A 26,769-nucleotide genomic window follows, 5' to 3' on the forward strand; every position below is an offset into this window, starting at 1 on the left:
GGGATGAAAGATTATGGTAGATGGTGCACTATGTAGAAAAGGAGGTAAAACCACCCACTTTTATAGTAGCATTTCGTTTCTGTAAGGCTCGCAGTTCTAACCTAACCTAACCCACTTTTGTTCGGTTCTGTGAGGATCGCAGTTCAAACCTAACCTAACCCACTTAACGGCGCATGCGGTGCGGTGTACGGGGGTTTGAGCGGGAGGGGTTGAGAATCAGTGCATGATTCAAACTTTACCGGTCGCCGTGGTGAGACCTAGGATTTACCATATCGGTGTTGGTAAAAGCCCGAAGTAAACTAGTAAGATTTAACATTTCGGGCTTTTACCGATCGGCATCGGTAAAACCTAGGTTTTACCGGTAAATCCTAGGTTTTGCCGTACTTCGGGCTTTTACAGTAACATATATATATATATATTTTTCATTGAACTGTACAACATATATTTTTGAAAATTGTAAAACTATAAAAAAAAGAGTACGCCGAAAATTGAAGGTTCTTTTTCGATATTTTTTCCTTATATTTAGTAGTCCCAAAAGGAAAAGCTAAATACATATTTCGAGTTATGGAGGGATTGAGCTTTGAAGGGAAGGGAATAGCATTTTATTTCGTGTTAACAAGGATTTCGTCTTATTGAAGTTTGAGTTAGAGAGATTCCAATATAATACCTATAGGTACATAAGTAAGTACTTAAAATTTCATTTGAGATAAATATCCGTTGCCATTAACTAAGCGTCAATAAGCAGCGCTTAATTTAACATCGATACGAGTGACATCGAAAGTTGATTAATTACTTTTGAAGTGTAACATTATTCGTTAGTAATCTAATAATTATAGTTCGTTTATTTAGCATTAGAAAATAGGTAAACAATCTTGACGTGTCTTTTTATTTAAAAACACTTTTGAAAAATAAGTCCCGGCAAATACCTATGTAACAATTATGAATCGTATACGATAATTTACATTCTTTTGCTTTTGCGTAATAGTTACTGATTCTTAAAAAGCGTTTTTCAATTAAAAGATACGTCAAGATCACGTAGTCTTTTTCTAATGCTAAAAAAACGAGCAGCAAAAAGTTAGTATTGAAAAAATAATATTTCAGCTAACGCTTGTCTCGGTATTTGGTGGCGCCTCTAGTAATTTGTCACAGCCCAAAGCGTTGGAGATGTTTATTCAAACGAGAAGATTTTATTGCAACGACATAAATCTTCAAGCAAAAACGTGATGGAAGTGACGTGACGTTATAAACGCACGACAATGGCTATTTTCTTACGTCTTTTCTTTTTCTCGACTGTATATTCATTTAAGCAAACCGTTCTTGCTACGTGTCTTTTGGTTCTAAGTATTTTTGTTAGGAAACGTTACTCGTATATATGTAAAATATTTCTGTTGCGTTCAAAAATTCACTATTTTTATTTAAAGTTACGCTGACAATACTTAAAATAAAACAAGTGTTTCACTCATTAGAAACTCATAAAGGTTGCATAAAATGCTTATAGCTCACCGTCGCATATTTCGCAATGTATAGTATTTAATATTTAAAATAACCGAGCTTCGAATAAGTATGGGTAACAACATTTTTAACTACTTATGAGTTACATCACGGTAGCCATACGGTGTATCTAGTTAAACAATGGGCTACAAAGTCAAACTTTTAACCCAGAACACGTATAAACCCTTACAACATTAAAACAGGAATTGAAATCCGTATTGCGGGACCCGGCGCGGCAATAAGCGAGTTATTAATTCAGCTGGCCGTCAGTAATCCGGGCGGGTATGCGAACCGCGCGACATGTCGTTATCATTTCGGACATTAATAAAACTCTATCCGTCGTTTCTAACGAGCACGCCACAAACTTTGCCCGCGGGGAAATATTCAAATGGCGATGAAGAGCGTGCGCGGCGCATATTGACGCGGCTAATTATCGCGCCACGGCTGTTTGTCGCGCGGCAAGCAGCACGCGCCGCTCCGCCGCCTCCACGGACCGCGGTCCGGGCCTTTGCTCGTTTTATATAATAAGTCTTCCTGTCTGCTTTTCAACGCTCCTAAATTTGCCAAGGCTCGCGTTTTCCTCGTTTATCATTATAGCACACATAATATAGGGACATAAAAAAAGAACCAAGACGTAAATTATTTTCACAAGCACAGTTTTTTTCCTAAATCATAGAGTTTTCTAGTTGCTAAACTTTTTTCTGCTAGCTTCGTACGCAACGTTTCATATTATATTTTTTACTAAGTCGTAGTTTTCAAGTTTAAAGTAACTCAGTGACTTATGTTTAGTTTTTCAAACTCAACGTTATAATATTGAAGCCATTGGCGCCACCAAGCTATACGTACGACCTTTAGGTTTAAAGATCAGGAGAGACAATAATGTGTGAAATTCAATACTTGCAATTTCAACGATACACAGTAAGTAAGTATAAACTTCGTTATGCTGAATTCCTCTTAACGATTAAAAATATCGACAATAGCCAGATTTTCCATTTACATATAAATTGATAGTGGCAACAAAATAACTACCTACTCTTCATAGTTAAAAAGCTCTTCGAGCGTTACATTTTAAAGTTTAATTTTCCTCGCTGTCTGTAATCAAAAGTATGATGAGTTGATGACCAAATTAATCTCCAAATTTATTAACCGTCATTAAAATTGTGTAACCTACTTTTTTTATAAATTGCTTTATAAATTATACTTGATTATTTATTTATTTAATCGTATGGCATAAATACAAAAATAGGCAGTTAATTATACCGGGTGTGGCCTGTAACATGAGCAAAAAATTAAACTGTAGGCTGTACTCCTCATACTGACCAACATTTGTTCAGCGACTTTTAAAAATAACTTGGGGTTTGATTTTTAATACACTTTAAAGTTTATTCTAAGACGCAATGTATTGCGAATTTTGTTATGATTAAGGCGTGACAAGCAACGTCAATCACAATGATATGGCGTGGCGATGGCGTCCATTGAAAATAATATTTATTTTGTATTAAAAATAGGGAGTGTAAATACTTCATAATTTTTAAAAGTTGTAGAACAAAAGTGTCACCGTTTGAGGAGTACAATCTATGTTTTAATTATTTGCTCGTGTTACAGGCCACACCGTGTATAAACATAATTCGTTAGTATTTTGAGAAACATTACAGATGTTTTTGATGAAGCGTAATTAAACGTAAACAACAATAACTTATTCGCAAAGCACTGCTATCAAAAGTCCGAACAATATATAATCCTAATAATAAATACCTAACTGAAATTGCTCAACACTTGATTGTTTAGATTTGCAAATGTCAACAATAATAAAAGGTTTTACAATGGAATATCCAAGTAACGCGTCGTTACGCTTGTGTACACAGGGAGCGGATTAAATTCAATCTATCCACTCCAGTCTGAGGGACGCATACCTAAGACGCTTCTAATAACGATACTTGTCTCTGCGTGATTGTATCGAGGATAATCCAGATTACACATAATGGGACTCGTTGCCAGATCGAAAACAAAGATCAGAGTGCATTAGCGAAATGACAAGAAGCATTTCATTAGTCAGTCTAGAATTATAATTATCTTTTGATTTGTCTTGTTGAAAGTAATAAGATATATGTGATCTGTCAGTTTTGCTTAAAATTTAGAGCTTTCAATCACTTTTTCAGTACCAAGTTAAGTACGGACTTTAATACAAAAAAAATCGTGTAGTTTAAATTATTTACCATTTAATTTTCTACTTTACAAAGTTCAATTTCCTCGATATATGGGGATCTATCGATTCGATTGTTTCTTTGTTAAATATATCAACTGTCACATAAAAGAGATTTACATCAAACATTCACCCGATGACGGCGTTCAGGAGATTATCCCACCAGGAGTACGGAACATCGAAATAAATCTTATTACTTAACAAAGGAATAGAGAAAGCTTAAATGTGTATCAAGTCGGTTAATATAGGCACATCACATTATGTAAAAATATTTCTTATATACCTAAGGTTAAGGCACAATGAGTTCAGGTCCTTATTCTCCGAACACAGCTCGCTGCGCACTGATCGGCCGCCTGTGTGTGCCCGGATCCCGAATAAAATCATTGTTATTGAACTGTTATTTATAACAAAAAAAGTGATAGGTAAGTTATATCTAAAATCAATTTAAGCATTTTTTGAAGCAATTTTCATGTTAATTATAATCTTTGTGCAAATGTAGTTACAAATTTTAATGGTGGAAAAGGAGGTAAAACCACCCACTTTTATAGTAGCATTTCGTTTCTGTAAGGCTCGCAGTTCTAACCTAACCTAACCCACTTTTGTTCGGTTCTGTGAGGATCGCAGTTCAAACCTAACCTAACCCACTTAACGGCGCATGCGGTGCGGTGTACGGGGGTTTGAGCGGGAGGGGTTGAGAATCAGTGCATGATTCAAACTTTACCGGTCGCCGTGGTGAGACCTAGGATTTACCATATCGGTGTTGGTAAAAGCCCGAAGTAAACTAGTAAGATTTAACATTTCGGGCTTTTACCGATCGGCATCGGTAAAACCTAGGTTTTACCGGTAAATCCTAGGTTTTGCCGTACTTCGGGCTTTTACAGTAACATATATATATATATATTTTTCATTGAACTGTACAACATATATTTTTGAAAATTGTAAAACTATAAAAAAAAGAGTACGCCGAAAATTGAAGGTTCTTTTTCGATATTTTTTCCTTATATTTAGTAGTCCCAAAAGGAAAAGCTAAATACATATTTCGAGTTATGGAGGGATTGAGCTTTGAAGGGAAGGGAATAGCATTTTATTTCGTGTTAACAAGGATTTCGTCTTATTGAAGTTTGAGTTAGAGAGATTCCAATATAATACCTATAGGTACATAAGTAAGTACTTAAAATTTCATTTGAGATAAATATCCGTTGCCATTAACTAAGCGTCAATAAGCAGCGCTTAATTTAACATCGATACGAGTGACATCGAAAGTTGATTAATTACTTTTGAAGTGTAACATTATTCGTTAGTAATCTAATAATTATAGTTCGTTTATTTAGCATTAGAAAATAGGTAAACAATCTTGACGTGTCTTTTTATTTAAAAACACTTTTGAAAAATAAGTCCCGGCAAATACCTATGTAACAATTATGAATCGTATACGATAATTTACATTCTTTTGCTTTTGCGTAATAGTTACTGATTCTTAAAAAGCGTTTTTCAATTAAAAGATACGTCAAGATCACGTAGTCTTTTTCTAATGCTAAAAAAACGAGCAGCAAAAAGTTAGTATTGAAAAAATAATATTTCAGCTAACGCTTGTCTCGGTATTTGGTGGCGCCTCTAGTAATTTGTCACAGCCCAAAGCGTTGGAGATGTTTATTCAAACGAGAAGATTTTATTGCAACGACATAAATCTTCAAGCAAAAACGTGATGGAAGTGACGTGACGTTATAAACGCACGACAATGGCTATTTTCTTACGTCTTTTCTTTTTCTCGACTGTATATTCATTTAAGCAAACCGTTCTTGCTACGTGTCTTTTGGTTCTAAGTATTTTTGTTAGGAAACGTTACTCGTATATATGTAAAATATTTCTGTTGCGTTCAAAAATTCACTATTTTTATTTAAAGTTACGCTGACAATACTTAAAATAAAACAAGTGTTTCACTCATTAGAAACTCATAAAGGTTGCATAAAATGCTTATAGCTCACCGTCGCATATTTCGCAATGTATAGTATTTAATATTTAAAATAACCGAGCTTCGAATAAGTATGGGTAACAACATTTTTAACTACTTATGAGTTACATCACGGTAGCCATACGGTGTATCTAGTTAAACAATGGGCTACAAAGTCAAACTTTTAACTCAGAACACGTATAAACCCTTACAACATTAAAACAGGAATTGAAATCCGTATTGCGGGACCCGGCGCGGCAATAAGCGAGTTATTAATTCAGCTGGCCGTCAGTAATCCGGGCGGGTATGCGAACCGCGCGACATGTCGTTATCATTTCGGACATTAATAAAACTCTATCCGTCGTTTCTAACGAGCACGCCACAAACTTTGCCCGCGGGGAAATATTCAAATGGCGATGAAGAGCGTGCGCGGCGCATATTGACGCGGCTAATTATCGCGCCACGGCTGTTTGTCGCGCGGCAAGCAGCACGCGCCGCTCCGCCGCCTCCACGGACCGCGGTCCGGGCCTTTGCTCGTTTTATATAATAAGTCTTCCTGTCTGCTTTTCAACGCTCCTAAATTTGCCAAGGCTCGCGTTTTCCTCGTTTATCATTATAGCACACATAATATAGGGACATAAAAAAAGAACCAAGACGTAAATTATTTTCACAAGCACAGTTTTTTTCCTAAATCATAGAGTTTTCTAGTTGCTAAACTTTTTTCTGCTAGCTTCGTACGCAACGTTTCATATTATATTTTTTACTAAGTCGTAGTTTTCAAGTTTAAAGTAACTCAGTGACTTATGTTTAGTTTTTCAAACTCAACGTTATAATATTGAAGCCATTGGCGCCACCAAGCTATACGTACGACCTTTAGGTTTAAAGATCAGGAGAGACAATAATGTGTGAAATTCAATACTTGCAATTTCAACGATACACAGTAAGTAAGTATAAACTTCGTTATGCTGAATTCCTCTTAACGATTAAAAATATCGACAATAGCCAGATTTTCCATTTACATATAAATTGATAGTGGCAACAAAATAACTACCTACTCTTCATAGTTAAAAAGCTCTTCGAGCGTTACATTTTAAAGTTTAATTTTCCTCGCTGTCTGTAATCAAAAGTATGATGAGTTGATGACCAAATTAATCTCCAAATTTATTAACCGTCATTAAAATTGTGTAACCTACTTTTTTTATAAATTGCTTTATAAATTATACTTGATTATTTATTTATTTAATCGTATGGCATAAATACAAAAATAGGCAGTTAATTATACCGGGTGTGGCCTGTAACATGAGCAAAAAATTAAACTGTAGGCTGTACTCCTCATACTGACCAACATTTGTTCAGCGACTTTTAAAAATAACTTGGGGTTTGATTTTTAATACACTTTAAAGTTTATTCTAAGACGCAATGTATTGCGAATTTTGTTATGATTAAGGCGTGACAAGCAACGTCAATCACAATGATATGGCGTGGCGATGGCGTCCATTGAAAATAATATTTATTTTGTATTAAAAATAGGGAGTGTAAATACTTCATAATTTTTAAAAGTTGTAGAACAAAAGTGTCACCGTTTGAGGAGTACAATCTATGTTTTAATTATTTGCTCGTGTTACAGGCCACACCGTGTATAAACATAATTCGTTAGTATTTTGAGAAACATTACAGATGTTTTTGATGAAGCGTAATTAAACGTAAACAACAATAACTTATTCGCAAAGCACTGCTATCAAAAGTCCGAACAATATATAATCCTAATAATAAATACCTAACTGAAATTGCTCAACACTTGATTGTTTAGATTTGCAAATGTCAACAATAATAAAAGGTTTTACAATGGAATATCCAAGTAACGCGTCGTTACGCTTGTGTACACAGGGAGCGGATTAAATTCAATCTATCCACTCCAGTCTGAGGGACGCATACCTAAGACGCTTCTAATAACGATACTTGTCTCTGCGTGATTGTATCGAGGATAATCCAGATTACACATAATGGGACTCGTTGCCAGATCGAAAACAAAGATCAGAGTGCATTAGCGAAATGACAAGAAGCATTTCATTAGTCAGTCTAGAATTATAATTATCTTTTGATTTGTCTTGTTGAAAGTAATAAGATATATGTGATCTGTCAGTTTTGCTTAAAATTTAGAGCTTTCAATCACTTTTTCAGTACCAAGTTAAGTACGGACTTTAATACAAAAAAAATCGTGTAGTTTAAATTATTTACCATTTAATTTTCTACTTTACAAAGTTCAATTTCCTCGATATATGGGGATCTATCGATTCGATTGTTTCTTTGTTAAATATATCAACTGTCACATAAAAGAGATTTACATCAAACATTCACCCGATGACGGCGTTCAGGAGATTATCCCACCAGGAGTACGGAACATCGAAATAAATCTTATTACTTAACAAAGGAATAGAGAAAGCTTAAATGTGTATCAAGTCGGTTAATATAGGCACATCACATTATGTAAAAATATTTCTTATATACCTAAGGTTAAGGCACAATGAGTTCAGGTCCTTATTCTCCGAACACAGCTCGCTGCGCACTGATCGGCCGCCTGTGTGTGCCCGGATCCCGAATAAAATCATTGTTATTGAACTGTTATTTATAACAAAAAAAGTGATAGGTAAGTTATATCTAAAATCAATTTAAGCATTTTTTGAAGCAATTTTCATGTTAATTATAATCTTTGTGCAAATGTAGTTACAAATTTTAATGGTGCTTGTAATTTTGTACTTTTTTTTGCTATCGAGCGAAAGTTGTTTAATTTAGTTTTGGATTGATTGGATGAAGAAAATAATTTAAAAAAAGAAAAAAAATTGTTATTTTTTTTGCAAAATTTCATCAAAATTCATAACATCTTTGCTCCTTATGACCTCAGGGATGCGTGGGTATAATCTGTCGGGTTACTCGTTCCCACCCTGTATGTTGTCAGGTTCCACGTTCTTTCGACTGTCATTACTCATTATTGATTTTACATTAAGAACAACACGTACTGACTTATACGTCATCTCCGATTGAAGCTGATGTAAAACCGCCTGTGTATAATGATAACATTTGAGAAGCGTTCAAACGAGCAGTCACTACCAGCATTGTTCGAGTCTTACGCAATATCTCTCTCGCGTCATTTGCGGCGAACTGAAGGCGTCGGCTTACTCCACTCTCAACGTGTTTACTCACGCCACTGAAATACAATACCCGATATCTTATATACAAATCAACTATTTACTCTAGAAATTGCTAAAGAGCGTTTTTGTGGTGATAAGCAGCATTATTAGTTTGTACATGACGATGTAATATCGAAAGTCCTTACTTTAATTGAAAATAGTTACGAAAAATAAAAATAATCATCATATATATAAAATTGAAAAACCAGAACGGGATAAAAAACGAGCGAAGAAGCGAGATGGCGCCTTACAAATTTCTAAAAAAGTTTTTGACACGTATCTCGAATACGACGCACGTATGATAAGAAAAAACTGTTTAAATAGAACTAGAGCATAAAAACTATCGCTTTTGATGCGTATTTAATTTACAATAAGCAAAAGAAATTTTCATAACAATGTTCATTTTACGATGATCGGCCATTTTCGGCAACTCTCGGTTAGTTTCGTTTTGGTGGTGGTACAGACAAAATTATTTGATGTGGTGCTACAGACATACCAAATGTTTATGTTTGTCATGTTGGTATACAGTTATTGCGGCGTTTTATTACACGAAGTAAAATAAAAAGTGCTGTCAACCTCAACCTTAGTCTATGCCCATACGAGTGACTTATGCCATAAATGACTTATCAATCAAATTAGTATTATCGTATGATTATCGTGTTAATAATTTTTATTTTATTGTTTTAAATTTCCTTTTGAGTTATATTATTCAGATTGACTTTCACGGCTTCGGCAAACATTGCCACTCGTCCGGGGAACGGGCTGCCGAGATGGGCAAAAAATACAAAGTTGATAGCAAGTTAATATGAAGCCCATCAGCATCCCATCAGTTCAAGGGATGGTGCCCGTAATAATGTGTGTATGATAATTATACTTTAATGACTTTAGAGATATAACCAATTCGGGAACTGTTTTCTCGCGTAATACGATACGACTCAACCAGGTAGGATTTTTTCTTCTTGCTGAACATTTACCATCAGATATATCGGAGCGGCCGAGGTATTCACAAATATCTGAACAATGTAAATTATAATGTAGTTAAAGTGCATGTTCAGATATTTTTGAGCGACCTTGGTGGCTCCGATATATATCTAATGGCGACTACACATTCATGAAGCAAATGTACTGTCTGCATCAAATACATATATAGTGACGGCTAAATTAGCCGAATATATCGTAATATAACTTTGTTGCCATAGAAATAAGGATGTGTTCCGTTATAGTGGTGATATATTTGGACATTGGAGAGACCAAAGCGGCTAAGCTTCAGTGGCTCGGATACGAGAGAATGGGTCCTATAGAGGTATCGGTGGAACGACGTAGTTGCTCAAGATCTGCTCAACCTCGGCCATGGCGACTGGCGAGAGCTATCGCAAGACCGGGAAACATGGCGTGATCTGGTGTCGGAGGCCAGGACTCATTTTGGGTCGTTGCGTCACCGTAGCCGTCGTAAGTAATGTCAATATCCAGACAGGGAAATGGGGACTACTTACGTTTGTATGAAAATGCGATTTATGGGCGGTGGTCGTACATATTCGTCTTAAGGCGGAAATTAATCTAATGAACATTTTTGCAATTGTAAAAAAATAAATAATAATTTTATGTTGAAACAAGTTTTAAATAAATACCTACGTAGATGAAAAAATACAATCTTGCCTTTTATCAAACCACATAATTAATTGAGAAATTTGCGAATTAAGTTATCCAAATATCGGTAACAAATAAGAAGTCCCTATCACAAGTATCACAGTTATGAACCCTGGCAGGGTTGAATACATAATAATATCGGTATTTAACTAAACATAAGAAAAAATCTTTATTTCATTTACGCGAGCGGAGCTGCGGGCCCGTCTAGTAATAAATATAGCCTATAAGGGTAAGACCACTTATCACGGTATGTTGCCAGCTCCCGCCATCGCTAGTCGCTGCGAAAAGCGGTTCATCCCCCCATCTCTTTACGAAAAATTATGAATGAATAATTACTTTAAATGAAATAAACTGAAACTTTTAATCGTATCAGTGTACTCGTATCAGTGGAAAATAAAGCGTGAGAAGGCCCTGAACAAAGTAGACTGACGAGCCTTGCGGCTATTATTATTGGAGGATATGTCGGGCTTTCCAAGCTTTTGTATCACTGCTACCATTTCTGATCTACTGTGATCGTATAAACTGTCTGCCTGATTTATAGATCATTTACCATTACGAAGCGAGAATATTCAAGAGTACTTATACGAAATTAATTATAGAAATGACTCGTCATTTATATAAAGGTATACGTTATCTACTCAATTAAGAAAAGATGAGAGCGAGGTAATCCAATCAAGCGACATTAACATTGCGCGATTTCGAATGGCATATACCTGTCACAACACGACGTCCCGGCAGTTCGCCGAGCATGCCGTTAGAACGTGTATTAATTTTCCTACAAGTGCTTTCACGTAATTTGATTGTCACCGTGTTTCTAAGATGGAGATTAGCTTGAGACCGTTGTACGGAGTCAATAAACAAGCCCGGGTCGGTGTCTACACGAACTAGCTGACCTAGATCATATAGTTGGCGATAGCTTCCTATAAAGGGACAACGGCTAAAGGTTGTTATGCGAAACACGTTGATAGGCTGTAAGCAGGATCGTTTGCGTAAAATGCTTTACTGTATGAAGTAACTCAAATGTTACTAACGAAGACATTGAATTTACTATACGAGACTTTGAATAGCAGCGAATGTTTTACAATTTTTTCAGTCCTGGAAATGTTTTCAAAAATTGTTACGTTCACAGAAAGAATCCTCTCGAATAAAATGTGTAAACAGATTATGAAGCTTCTCCAATAGACGCGTAGCAAGCACTCCGTAGCAAGAGAGCCCGCGCTATAGCGGCGTAGCTCGGCGAGCGGCCATACTCCCTCGACTATCTACTCGCTTTTATTAGAACAGACAAGCGTTGAAAAAGGCACAACAAGCGGATTGAATCCATTTACCTAATATACTTAGGAAGGTTTATTTTTTTTTTATTTAAAGGAGGCCATCATTACATTTTGACATCATTTTAATACCAAAACGTAAGTTTGAATTGGACTTATGGTGTTTATTATTTATTATTACATGGAAAATTAGCTAAACTGGTAATTCATACTTGCATACCTATAGTGAAACACAATTGATACGTTATTTCGCTTTTGTTCATGCTAGTTACTCCTAGGGTACCTATAGGTATATAAAGGGAGACTACAAACTTTGTCACTTAGCATAACACTCGCATTAGTTCAAAATTAAGTTAGAGAGTGGTTCGGCAGGCCCGGCAACAAAATCATAATGTAATTTGTCAAGTGTCGTGGAATTTCGGCAACTAACACTTTCACGCGGCGCCTGTACCGCGAAATGTGACGCATATCCAACCAATATTATAAAAATATTAAATAAATATTCAATGAAGCAAAGAAATTAAGGTATAAATTAATGTTATTAAGTTGATAACTATTTCAACATATATTTATTATTTAAAATAGCCAATTATTATTCTCTACCTTCTCTTGCATATTATTTTTTAATCCGCTCGTAAAAGCCTTTGAAATAAAGTTTACATTTAACTACTACTTCTAATTACTAACTACTAATTCAACTATGTATTTCTATTTTAGAAAGAAATGATGCAGTGAATGTTGTAAGAAATTGTTCTTATTTAATTTTTTAGATAAAGAATCTTTTTCAGAGAGAATCTTCAATGTAAAAATAACAGTATTTTTATTTCTCGCAATTTTTTTCTACGTTCCATTAAACCATTAAGAGTAGATTTGACTAAATCTTTCTAACGAGAAGCACTCCGTAACCTATTAACATCGAGCCTAGTTAAGGGAGAGTCTTCATATTTTAGACAGCGCAATTCGGAAACATTATCTTATTCCATTTTGTCTTTGTGCTGAATGAATGATTAATGTTCGCTTATGGCAGTTTGCGAGGAGTGCAGACTTCAGGTACCTACTTAGTTAACAAACTTACAATTGTCAAGAGGGAGATACGCAGAATTTAAATCTTAGAACGGCGAACTCGTATTTTATGTACCAAAACGGCGTCACGTACGATCCGGAGGTTCTAAATATAACTTTGTCCCTTACTATATCAAGTACGTGGAAACATATGGCCGGGTAGGGCAATAAAAATGTTCACATTTTGCAGAATAGTGGTTCACTACGTGTACATTGATTGCGAGATTGGGACAGCGGTGTGTGACGTCCCGACGCATTAGCAATACAATCGCTCAGCGTGACGCCAGGACGGGCTTGAGCGGGATGCAGACGTAATTAATGGAGAATTTCCGAGAGGTCTCCAGATCGTCCCGGATCTGCTTAACCCTATCAAATGGTGGAATCAATTATGCTGAAATTCATTCAACAATCCTACTTTGCAACGTATGTGCAACCTTTGTAATGCTATAACAAAGGTTGCACATACGTTGCAAAGTGATCGCAAACCGTTTTTCTGTTAAACGCTACAAGAATCGTGCTGCTCGGCTACTGTCGTTGAAATCCTTTTACGGTAAGTCGGATTTATACCGAGAGATATATCACACGACATCAAATAAGGGTGCGATCAAAACTCAGCGGTCGTTTTAATACATGGAAAAGCTTTACGGAAAATATTACAAAAGTTGAAGCACTTTGATATTAGTGTAAAAGTATGTGATACCTATTTTATTTACGAGTAGATAATATTCGTAATACGCATGGTCTAATTAATGGAATAAACCAAATAGTACCTTCCGGTGGGTGGAATTCTCGTAATAATAATTAAACAAGCACTCTGCGCAAATAAAATAATTCAAAATGAAGAGCCACTGTTCGTGACGGATAATAAAGCTAAAACCGCTGTTAAAATATTTAATTACAGTTTTTAGCTTAATATTCAAGTATTAATTAAACGTCCTTCAGCTGAATGCTGGTGCAATGTTGCCAGTTAGTCCTATTTATGTAACGCTTTTGTTCATATTGATCTTGTTATCTGTTTAATCCAGGGTTAAAAAAAAGGTATTCAAATGGAGCCGGTCGAAGTACTTTACAGATGCCAGCATTGGTTTTCCTAGCAATTCCTAGAATTGTGTCAAATTTTTTAAGTCAAAACTCATAGAACAAAAGTAGAGACAAGGAAAACCTATGCTGGCGCCACCTATGCAAACCTTTGACAGTTGCCTACCCAATTAGGTACATTAAGGTATTATTCATTAGGAGATAAGATACAATTATAAACTCTGAACTATTTTTTTATGCACGAATGTGCACTAAACTCGGAAATATAAAATTTAATTATTTAGTAGGTATTAGCGACCCGTCCCGGCTTCGCACGGGTTAACGAATTATACACAAACCTTTCGCTATCGATAGGTGAAAACCGCATGAAAATCCGTTCAGTAGTTTTTGAGTTCACCCCGAACATACAAACGCACAAACAGACAGACGCGGGGGGACTTTCTTTTATAAGGTACATACCTAGTGATTAGCGATAAATGTGAGCTTTACTTAACGAAAATCATATCATATAGTATAAACATAACATGTACATATACTAGAATACGTTTCATTTAAGTCGCGTGACATTTTCACGGGATCATCAACATACTGGAATGATTGACTGAACTCCTACTACCACGTGACGTAGACGGCATATGTGTGGAATATGTAGATGGATAATACAGTGACGGGAGGGAAGTAATTTATCAAGCATTTTAGGGAGTTTTCCATTGTGAGGTGGAGCGAGCGAGGTTTTACCAGCCATTAGCAGCAGCGGACGGCGAATGGGAGCTAGTAGGGTTGGCAGGATTAAGGCGGCCATGCTCTGGAGAGCTTTATATAGTGTCCAGGAACAATTGACGACAATAGTCGGCAGTTTGGCATCGATTTACTGTTTCTAGTTAAGACTCGCATTTAAAGCACTTCTGCTCAAGGGACTATTGTTTGTAAAGCTCAAGATTTGAGGTACTTGACCAGAGTATAGTATTTTTACGAAAAACAAGAAATACATTTTACATTTTTAAATTATTTAATTAATATAACGTTAGCGCCGGCGAGCGGAAACATGAAAATACCTACAAGATAGTTCAACTGCCGAAATGGATATCTTTTTCTTACATAAGTACTACATTTAATGACATAACTTTATTGATCGATAGAAAATAACATAATATTTATATTACATCGGCTTTGGCACACCTCACCTTAAAATACTGTAAATTGGAGCGTGTTTATTAAAACTTCACATCAGTAAACAACCCTGTTAAGATTATGCCTCTAAAATGAAACAGAAGGCAGCCAAGATGTGGATTATCTCACCGTTGTTGGCAGCCCCGACGCTGTCGCTGCACATAATCACGATTTGAAAATGAAGCTGTGAAAGACGCCTTTAATTAAAACAGGTTGTTAATGGTCCATTACACAATCAGAGATGCGCCTCAAATACTTACAAAAAGGAATGATTAAGATGTTTGTATGAACATCATTTTGCAACGATACGCAACGCTACTGAGCGCAGCAGAAACAAGACGTAGCCCAGACGCTGCGGATTATTGGCGTCTTTGCCCTGCATTTCCTGCATGGAAAACTCTTCCGACTTAGGGCAGCCAGTGTAACTAGCACTTCAAATTCTGCGTAGGTTTTGCGGATCCTTAGGTCTCAGATATATTGGATCACCGCATCGCTCCAAGCTCGGTACGCGATAACAGCAACAAAACCTTGTTGGCAGACTCAAAGCTGGGACTGCACATAACCGCACTCAAAGATGAAGCCAGTAAAATAAGTCTTCAATTAAAAGGCGTTATTAATTTCTCAGCGCTATTAAATAACGCTGCGCACGTCCGATAGTGCACTGCCTTGATTTATAACATCCATCCGTCTGGAAAGATTCGCGATGCAAACTTGGGATTTAATTGCTTTCAAGCGTTAACGTGCAAGCCTCTTAAAAGTTTTCAGTACGAGGATTATAATTCTATTTAATTAATTTTCTACTTCATGTAGTTTATGTCATTAATAATTATAAAGGGACGAAAATTAATGTAAAATATCTAAGTCTGATACGTTATACAGTAATTTTAGTGTATTAATCGTGTAATGATCTTAGTTACCCAGGCACCTGATAATGTACAATTATTTTTTATTTAACAGAATTGAGCCGCACTACGATATTACATGCCTCAATTGAGAAATCAGAATACTATTAACTCCCTATTGCAAAATTTGGCTATTATTCAATTACTTAAAGGTCATTCAGTTTGACCCCATTTGTTAGCGTAGATATTGACCGTGGCTTAACGAGCGGGAAGGATCTGTTTCGACACAGACACCGGCAGTAACTGCCAGACCTCCTGTTAAATGGCGCGGCACAACGTCATTACAGTGAAGGACAGATAACTAGCCAATCAACGGGCTGCTGCTAAGGTGGAATAGGACTGTTTGTGAACCGTTTAAATTTGCGTTGCTCTAAAGATTAAGGAAATTTGCATTCCTACGCCAGGTATTGAAAATTCAATCTTTCTACTGTTCTATTTTATTAAATTTACATAAATTCAACACCGTCAAGCGACACCGTTTTAATAACTAAGTATACTTAAAGATGTTCAACATGTATTAACGGTATACTCGTACAGTCTCTTTTAATATACTCTTTTAAAAATCAGAAAGTATGTGATTTATATGTAATTACATACACTACGATTGTTCAATAAATATAATTCTTTTTTTTTTTTGTAAACAGCAGTAAAGGATAAACCACCGGTTGGAAAGCAGTCAACGTCGCCCATGGACCGAAATAACACCAGAAGAGCCTTATATGATATTTATGGGAAAACATGTACCTGCAGTCAAATTTCAAACCAATCACTCACAACAACTATGTGTTCAATATTAACGTGTATTGTACACATAGTTGATGTGTCTTAATATTAACTTCCAATAAGTTTGAAATCACTGCATTGGACCGTAGATACCTACGTCCCTTGCATGCTGCAGTTTGACTCGGGTAGCAGTTCTATAGTGTTTTAGTTCCAAGACCGCAGGGAATACTAGTTGTTGAGTTACACGATCAGTTTTAATGTCAGAATATCAATGAGTCCGGACAGGCAAACCTAACTTCTGAGGGTAGCTTTGGTAGCATTAGTTTCTGTGTGTAAGTATTAGGTAAGAATATCAGTAGCTCGGATTTTTGTGATCAATCTGTTGAGTAGGTAGATGTGTATTGTATTTCCTTAACCTTCTAGTATTGCCCGTAACATTTAAGTAAACTTAAGTTTACCTAGATATGCCTTGTATTACTCAAGCTTTTTGGGTAAAACCCAAAAAAAAAACTTTAATTTGCATTCGGCGTTTACCCGTATACTAAGGTCTACCCAAAACTGATGAAAGGGTAATGTCAGAAGTGATTATGCAACACTTAACATTACCCTGTCAATGTTGGGTAGACCTAGATGTGTACGGGTAAACGCCGAATACAGATTAATGTTGTTTAGATTTTCGGACTTTACCCAAAAGGCTCGGGTAATACTAGTTATACCAGGGTAAACTTGAGTTTAATTAACCTTCTAACATTACCCGTAACATAAAAAAAAGTAAACTGGTATAATGCTAATTGATTTTATAAGACAAGTCAAAACACGGCCACGTTCTCACGCTTGCTGCAACTTTGTTGGCATGTACAAGTTAATAGTTTAACAAGTTCACACAGATAACAATTCCACAAATTGTTAGCGTGATTAATTACTTCAGCTCTCTGGAATCCTGCGAGCTCAGCTTCACAGCTAACCGCAAGCACACTCACACAAAAATGTTTACGTTAAGGGTCTCTATGTACATTAATTCAATTGCGAAAAACTTTAACTTTTACAGCACAAATCTTCAGCAAATAAGCCTAAATAGCTAGAAACGACAATTCCAGCAAAGGGTAAAAGCATGTTTCACCGCTTACACTTAATTTCCTCAAGGCAGAAAGGCAGTTTTAAAGCGGGATTGAATCGGGGCGCTCCGCCGACATCTGCTGGTGACGTTTGGAAATTTTAATACCTAAGGATCAGACAATCGCATGCAGCTGATGCAGTGCCTGCCGGGAACGCCCGCGGCGCTGCACGCTCTGCGACCACTCGGCTTGCAGACGCAGTACGTACCTACTTCGTTTGACGGTTTAAAGCTTGGATAAAATTCATTTGCATTCATTTATGCAACAATATGGCTTTGTTTTGTGATTACAAATACAAAACTATGTCATCGTTAATTAAGAACTAAATATACGATAAAGTCTTAGTATTAGAAAAACGTAGGTACTTTAAGGCTTCCGTGTGTTTGCAGTTTTAAGTCTAAATCAATCCAATGATTGGAAAAGTTTTATGGATGTATTTGTACAGTTTACTTTGCTTGAACGCATCCGTCTATACATATAGTAAGTATAATTATACATACCATAATGCAGGGACCGTTACCGGTATAACTAAAACACAAAATATCTCTCTCAGCTTTCACATTATTTGTTGGATATTATAGAACAGTATTTAGGTAAGGATAATGATTGATCAGATTAGCTTAGTTAAGTGCAAAAATATACAAAAACCACCAAGATACCGAAATTGAATACCGGTTAATTTGTATGAAAAATATACCGGTATTCGGTCCCTGCCATAATGTCCATTTCACTATTAAAGCCGCTGGTTTATGTACAGGCTGTCGCAAACTTCAGAGCTAACGATTTGATCTCCGTGTATGTAGCTCTTATGAAAAATGTAGCTCTTAAGACCATAGATAGGCCTTCGTTTGATCCGTAATACGGAACGCGATATTGATTTAGCCTATTTTGTTCTTTCTTGATCACATCAGCGACAAAATAGAATTTCTTAATAGACCCTTACTAAAACAACACAAAAACATTTATTCGGTCGCACTTTAGGTTGGTTAAAAGAACAAGGGAAGGCAATGCATTTTAAAATAAGTATGCAGCAGTCGAGTGCTCCTCAACGTTTTGTGTAAGTATTTATAATACTGGATTTTTTGCTTATGGAAAGAATTAAAGGCATTGTCGCAGAATTTTTGCTGAAAATATTTTAGTAATTGAATTTTTCAAATAAAAATCCTGATAAAATTGCATGTCAAGCAATTTCAAGACTATTCAAGTTGTGGAAGATTTTTCTTTTCTTTTCCAGAAATTTAATTAAAGACAGAGTTATTTTTGTCTCCTAAAAAGTAGCTTAAAAATACATGGCCATTTTTTTATTCGCACCGACGATATTTTAGGTGCAGGCTAAACTGAACGACAACGAATAGAAACCATGAGAGGTCATCCATTCAAGTGCAAGATTTTGATGTTTTTACCCAACGCACGGGTATACTATACATGTATACATCAATGTACATACATATGTACATAGGTATACATATGTGTATACCTATGTACATATGTATGTACATTAATATATTCGTATCATAAGTAACGTCCCAGCTTATTCGATTAAGAAAAGAAAAATACACAAGCATGAACAAAACTCAAAATTGGGTTCGTAATGTTGAATTATTACATTGGCTTAAAATACAATATTTCTCAATAATAGTTTGTCTAGGGACATTAAAAGGTGTAGTTTCTTATTTGTTTACTTAATTATTGTTGACAGTGTAATGTATGTACTAAATTTGTTACTTAAGTATATATTATTCAACCTTAATGTTTACAACCCATACAACCATTTCCAGTCGCCGTTACGACGCGGTGTTGACACATCTTGTGTCGACACCGTCTGTTTCGGTCACAATTCCAGTCGCAGAGTCGTCGCCGTGTCGACACAGTTACCAGAAATGGGGAAGGGTCGACACATGACACAAAGTGACATAAAGTGTGGTCGCCGTGTGCACACATTGTTTCGGGTTTGCGACTACTTTATGCCAAAATCATTCGTTCATTCGTTCATTTTGTTCCTGTCAAATGGAAACTGTCAGATAGAAAAATACTTAAATAAAAATAAGTGACATTAATACGCCATCTCTTAAACGGATTACAAGACGTAATTATATATTGTTTGCATTTATATTACAATATGACTTAAATTATTATGGGGAATTAAACTGCTCGAGTGATTTGATAAACTAAGTGTAATATAATCAACGCGCCACCACATTGTTTTAGTTTAGCCGGAAATGAAATTGTTTACTTCTCAGTGCCTGTGTTCATAACTATATTATTTGAAGCATTTTTAGTACTTCGATGCGTATACTATACTTAAATAACAGAAATAACGCTTTACATACTACGAAACTTGTTAATTATGATGTATAAATATGGTTTAAGGCTGAGAAATATTGCAGTCACAAAGTAGTTGCAATGTTTCGACTTTGTGTCGACTCTGTGTTGACACATGACACGCGCTGTCAAAAGTAATAACAAAGTTACTGGTATGTTACTGGATTTGCAAAATGGCTCCTTGTGTTGATTTGTTTTCAGATATTCTCAAAGTGTAAAAATGCCGTGGTCAGAGATGGGCATTAATCGATTAACTGTTTATTCGACTAATTAATGGAATAAAAAAAGTTAATTCTCAAATTTTAATCGCGATTAGTTTAGTCGACCTAACATAGATTGAAATTGAATTAATCTGAATATTAATCGAATAAATTATCGATTAAATCTCGATTGAAAGTTGACAGGGGGCCATTTTTGTACGTAAAAATAATAGAAATGTCTTGCATGCAGATGGTAGCAAAACACTTTGTCATAAAAGTCGAGATGGGTGTCGATATATAGGTTTTAGGGAGTGCCGATTTCGAAAATAATGACCATTTTGGAATCCGAAATGGCGGCCATGTACTGTGTTTTAAAAGTCGTCATGGATGTCGTTTTATACGTTTTAGGGGGCCCCAATTTTGAAAATGATGACCATTTTGGAATCCAAAATGGCGGCCATGCACTATGCCATAAAAGTCGTCATGGGTGTCGTTTTATAGGTTTTAGGGGGCGCAGATTTCGAAAATGATAACCATTTTGGATTCCAAGATGGCGGCCATGCACTATGTCATAAAAGTCGTCATGGATATCGTTTTATAGGTTTTAGGGGGCGCAGATTTCGAAAATGATGACTATTTTGGATTCCAAGATGGCGGCCATGCACTATGTCATAAAAGTCGTCATGGATGTCGTTTTATAGGTTTTAGGAGGCGCAGATTTCGAAAATGATGACTATTTTGGATTCCACTTTTATGACAAAATACGTAGCCGCCATCTTGGATTATAAAATGATCATCGTTTTCGAATTCTGCACTCCCTAAAACCTATAAATCGACATCCGTGACGACGCAAGTTATCTTTATTTTCAGATCTAACAAATTGCTACAGAATACAAAGGACAAAAAAGAAGCGAGGAGGTAATGAAACAAGCAAAAATACAGATGATTCCTCGACGCAATTGGGTGATTCTTAAATTGTGTCCAGATTTTTTTTGTCATAAAAGTTTTTATTTTTCACATATTACTCTCACAAGTTCCGTGACATTTCGACCTTGTAATTTTTTAAGTAAATGTTTTTGTTTATCTATGAGGATCTCACTAGAATAGTATAATCAAGGTATGTTTATATTTGATGAATGAAATAGTAACGCAAAAAAAAATATATTTGTGTCTTATATTCCTGCCGAAGACTTTTATTTTACCTTTTCCTTCTACACAAGTTTGGCCAAGTAATAAGAATTTAGGGCTCTCAATTTTATTCTGACTTCTACAACAGTAAAGCTACGAGGCCATGTTTGGTATCGTTTTCGTATAAATTCGCAGTACCAAATTTAGTTAAGGTATCACATTGACACCATTCCGAAGTAAAAACATATAAACTTATTAAAATACTTTCTTTTAAACTCCTCTTCACGCTTAAACTGCTGAACAGTTTTAATTTAAATTTGGTATACATATATTTTGAGTCCCGAGACAGGATATAATAAGTTATCTCAAAAATCATCCTTTAAAGGTGTGAAATGAGGTGTAGGGGGGAATTCAGAATTGACTTCTTGAAGTTAATACTGTTTAAGTTTAGGTTTGAAGTCATGTTTTTTCATCATTTTTAACTAAATCAAAGATGTAGACCATCCCAAATTTCATATAAATCGGCTCAGCGGTTATTGATTTCCCGTACAAATTTCCACGCCACTTGTCACACCTTCAAAAGATGATTTTGGTTATAAGATCTATCCTATGTCCTGTTCCGGGACGCAAACTATTTCTATACCAAATTTCAACGAAATCGGTTCAGCGGTTAAGCGTCAAGAAGAGTTTCAAAAAAACCGGCCAAGTGCGAGTCGGACTCGCATATTAAGGGTTCCGTACATTAAGTCCGACTCGCGCTTGACTGCACATTTCTAATAGGTTTTCCTGTCATCTATAGGTAAAGAACTATTTTGTGTATTCAGACGGACATACATACAGACGCACGAGTGATCCTATAAGGGTTCCGTTTTTTCCTTTTGAGGTACGGAACCCTAAAAAGATTTATTTTTATTTTGTGGAATGGTGTCAATGTGATATCTTAAATGGATTCAGCACCCCAGATTTATACGAAAACGATACCAAACACGGCCTAGCACCTTCACTGATATAGATATATCAAGATAAAATTGAGAGCCCTAAATAAACTTTCAAGAGCGGATATCTCAAAAACTATTCAACATATCGAAAAAATTGACTGAATAAACTTGTAACAAATTAAATTAACTTTCATTTTGTATAAGTGGCCATGTCGCTGAGATGCATAGTTTCCGAGATATAATCGAAAAACGGGAAAATGGGACCTTCAAAGCCCCCTCTCTCCCCCCCGCTCAAGGGCTACGGCCGGGGACTTTTGATATGTTCACCTCCTAACTTGTCGAACCGAGTTACGGAGTCAAAATTTGTGTTCCGAGCATTTCCCTCTACAACTTTTGGAGCATTCGTTGCCTGACCTAAGTAGCTTATTGAATTTCTTTAAAAACTTTTCTGTAAAAGGTTGACGGGTGTTGGGTGTTTATATGGTTTCGGTCGATTATTATCATTTGCATTGCCCATGATGACTTACTAGAATTACGAGCACACGAGACACTAATAGTAGTTTGACAAACCTTGGTTTTCAAGAGGTATTTTATATTGACATTTGCTGTCACAAATTTGCTAGATTTAGTCGCAAACCGCACGCAAAGTGCACACAAATGTGTCGACACCTTGTTACGGAAAAGTGTAGACACGGCGACGACACTTTGTTTCGAAACAAAGTACGACACATCTGACATTTAGTTACCACTTTGTGATTCTGCGACTGGAATGGTTATATGGGAAGAGAAAACGAGATAACCTGCGCGTACAAAATTAAAACTTTTACATTTTATACAGATTACATAGGCATACCTGTAATTGTGTGTATGTGTTTCCTCATAGACGTATAAACCAGATATAATCAGAATACAGTTCTATCTTGTATCGCAAAATAAATTTCATTATCGAATAGGGTTTGGTGAAAACAAACGACCGGACACACGACGGGCCCTAAAGATTTACGATGTAGTAAGAGAAAATTTTATTATACTTTCAATTTCGCCGGTGCCCTCGAAAACAGTCCGTTGGGCGATATAAAATGGTCTTTGCTATCTCCGGAGAGTTGACTGAAGTTACCTGAGAATTCCGACGTCATGCCAGATTGCCAACGCGCAAGAGGGCAATTTAAAGTATTACCTAAGTTAATTATATTAGCGAGACGGAGAGAATTTGAACTGTAATGTCATTACGGAGGTGAATGTTGGAAAGGTTTAATAAGGCCCAGAGTTGACAAGTTGAGCGAGAAAGCAGGGGTCGGGGCAGGCGTAAAATTCCACGTTATAATGTATCGCAGGCAGCAAGTGTGCGAACTCATCGATCACACGCCGAGTACGATAGCACATACGTGTAGGAACACTTTCCGTGAAAGTTTCCAACGAGGGTAGGTACATATGCCAAACTCCCAGCCACGTCAGTGGCAAAGCCGCGCCACGCCGCTCCGTACTCATTCACAATATGGCTTAATGAAACTGAGGCCAAATATTATTACTCCAATTTTCTTAATTTATTTTATGTATAAACAATACGTTAATATAACGCCAGTTTTGTAAAAAATAATCGAGTCATTCTGGTAATTTTATCTCCGGTAACAATACAATATAGAGGTAAATAGTACTTCATATTTCACACCCGAATAGAAGAAAATTATACACAGAATACAGCAACTCAAGTAGAGCTATACAATAGGCCACCATTCGCTTTTTGGTGAAGGAAATAACCATGAGGAAATAGACATAGGTATATTCGCGAAGAAATTCAAAGGTGCACGCGACCACACAATCCCTCCCGTGCACGAGATGGAGGGCTGGGCACAGAAGTAGAACAGAAGTATATAGGCAGATTTTTTAAGATGAAGGATCGATAATAAGCAAATTCTTCGGCAAAAAATTATAAGAATATTAAAATACATCTACTTACAAGAAAATCCGGGTACGGAAAGAGAGTATGCTTTAGTTAGATTAACATTAAATGTGCTATCTTAGAGGATTTCATATTTACAATGAAGCGCAATTCTATTCTTATCATATTTCATACAAAAGCCGCTTAGTGACCTGAATTCATAATGGTCTTCTTTGGTAAATATATATTTTAATCTGAGGGACGTATTTTATCTCTGGCCTTTGTACTCGTATTAAATTGTTTTTAATACATGCCATAAAAGTATACATTTGTTGAGAAATATTATAAAAAGAAAATTGTTCTTTAACGGGATAAATAATTAATAAAGCTCTATTGGTGGTTATAAAGTTATTAAATTAAACACTTCTGAGAATGATAATGAGGTTCCATGACTTGGCTTAAAAATTAACAGTAGGCATCAGACTAAACAACCGACCCTCTGACATTTTCAGGAGAATAAATTGATGTTCATAATTTGGTGAAATCATTTTCTAGTAAAAGTATAAACATAATCGCGTGCTGGGTAGGGTACCAAGGGCGCAAAATTTTGATGGATAATTTAAATTTTTTAGCTTTATTATCTTAATTGTAGTTAATTTTAGTTTTCTATTCATTTTATAACACTTATAGTATAAATGTGTTTTATTAACATAATCGCTAGTTCATAAAGTGGCTAATACATGTATGTATAGGTGCCATGACACAAATATTACTAAAAACGTCAAGGTTAGAAATGAATAAAGTCAGTCAATATAAGTACCTATAAAACCACAATCGGAAGTAGTACTGTCTACTGAACTTCAATATTATATCTTCACTTCTTCAGGTAGAAAGGATACATTTCAATTTTAGCAGAATTATTTATGATAAAAACCACAGCTTAAGTTTAATAATAGTAGCCAAAACCATCAATGATCACTTATAAGATACGATAGCATTTTATAGTTCCCATAAAAGTAAACAGCTCTTGTTAAACTTCAAAACATTCGGAACTCTTGAAACGGGGATTAAACTCGCGGACGTTTGGCATGGAGTTGTAATGATAATAGTTCCTATTCGTAGTATTAAGTGCTTTTGCAATAAACATGTTATTTTATTACAGATACCTAAATAATGATTTAACCATTACACATTTACATTGTGTTATAACAGCTACCTACAATATAATAAAATAAGATTTGCGCTCTCTTGAGTCATGGATATTATAATATTATTTATGTAAGTATCGTTAAATCTTTACGGATGTAAAAATATTTGAACAAGACAACCGATTCTGTGTAGGAATATATTTACGCTCTTTATCACAGTTTCAGAAGTTTTCGAAAACGGTACTTGGCGATACGCCCCGTATTTTCCGCTGTTATTGCAGTGATGGCGCCACTGTAGCGTTAATTTGCGCACACAGTGCGTCTAGATTATATATAACGGTCTGGGTAGATGTTTGTTATAGATATTTAAAATTTACGCCAAATATTATTATTTTCGTACATTATTTACTAATACTTATTTTAAGACAAGAGTGTGAAAGCTACTAATCCCATTAAGATTTTTAAAGGACATAAAAGGATAATTATTTTCTAACAACAAAGAGGAAAAATGACAACAATGTCAATAATCCATTTCTTAATTATAAGAAGGGAATTGAATTCGCTGCCTCGCCTTCGCACAAAGGACGAACAGTGTTGAAAAAGCAACTCCGCCGCTTTGTTGATTCAGGTTTTAACAAATTACTGTGGTACCTACTTCCGAAATAGGTGACACGAATATTTGTCTTTGTATAAATAATGCTTCATTGAATAATTTGGATACCTCTAGTATTATAAAAACACATGATGGTTTAAGCTCGCGAATAACAGAGAAGTGGTTAGAATGAAAATTTTACTAGTTATTTAAGAACCAAAAATCTTTTTCCCAGTCCCTCGTTTTCCACATGAAGCCAAACAAAAACAGGTAATGAAAATCTGTTAAGTGCTTTCAAACGTATTTCATTTATGTTGCAAAGCAGACTAGCAAAATTAATGCGACAAACAGATTTAAAAGAACCGGACAAAGAGAAAACTCAATTTTTAATAGCTAACTAAAATGTGGACCCGGGTATGTCCTTAAACTACGTCCAAGACCACCGGTGGACGGGCAGCAGCGTCCCTCAAATTCGGTGTACTCGACTGCGATCGCCAACCCGCCTGCCAAGCGTGGCGATTATGGCATTCACCCCCCAAAGTGGGAGGCCTATGTTCAGCAGTGGACGTCTTATAGCTGAAATGATGATGCTGATGATGATGAACTAAAATGTATTTATTAATCCAAGAAAAATTAAATACATAAATCGTGCACAGTTTTAGGAATTTGTGTCTAGACACTTCACAAAACTAGTTTATCATGGCCTCGTCTGTTAAATTGGTAGCTACGAGTACTATGGTATTTTCATACTAGCTCGCGACACGACCGTACGTTTATTTGCCACTGCTGTGGTATTAACGA

At 35.9% G+C, this 26,769-nt stretch overlaps 2 protein-coding genes across 7 annotated transcripts in view; one reads left to right on the forward strand and one right to left on the reverse strand.

Annotated features, from left to right (window-relative positions):
- Nucleotides 1–26,769, forward strand: part of LOC134790671 (uncharacterized) — a 333,743-nt gene that overhangs the window by 108,146 nt on the left and 198,828 nt on the right. The gene's annotated exons all lie outside the window — the stretch shown is intronic.
- LOC134790644 (neural-cadherin-like) overlaps nucleotides 1–26,769 on the reverse strand; it is a 304,222-nt gene that overhangs the window by 53,842 nt on the left and 223,611 nt on the right. The window lies entirely within an intron of this gene.

The sequence above is a fragment of the Cydia splendana genome, chromosome 5 (genome assembly GCF_910591565.1).
Source record: "Cydia splendana chromosome 5, ilCydSple1.2, whole genome shotgun sequence".
In the NCBI taxonomy this organism is placed as follows: domain Eukaryota; kingdom Metazoa; phylum Arthropoda; class Insecta; order Lepidoptera; family Tortricidae; genus Cydia; species Cydia splendana.